The sequence below is a fragment of the Sinocyclocheilus anshuiensis genome, unplaced genomic scaffold, assembly GCF_001515605.1.
Source record: "Sinocyclocheilus anshuiensis isolate Anshui unplaced genomic scaffold, SAMN03320099.WGS_v1.1 scaffold1075, whole genome shotgun sequence".
Taxonomy (NCBI): domain Eukaryota; kingdom Metazoa; phylum Chordata; class Actinopteri; order Cypriniformes; family Cyprinidae; genus Sinocyclocheilus; species Sinocyclocheilus anshuiensis.
Genome location: NW_015544163.1, coordinates 2,281,404 through 2,281,688, shown reverse-complemented (window position 1 = coordinate 2,281,688; position 285 = coordinate 2,281,404).

Sequence of the window (285 nt, the reverse complement as noted above, 5' to 3'; positions counted from 1 at the left end):
TATTTTACAAAAAGAATTGTCCATTGTCAATAGTGTAGTGATGCATAAAGCGCCAAATTCGCTGGTCAACACAACTAATTTGTTTGACAATCTTGAACCTGATTTGAAATCTGCTTAGTGATTTTTTTCTAAATTTGCATTCAAGTGTAATCCTATCAAAATGACAAATTTCCCCTGCAAAATTTTGCTAAATGTGACCGCACCTTTGCAGCCATGTGACGGAGTTACAATTTTTAAATTGTTTGTTTAAAAAAAAAAAAAAAAAAAAATCCCAAATAATCATTG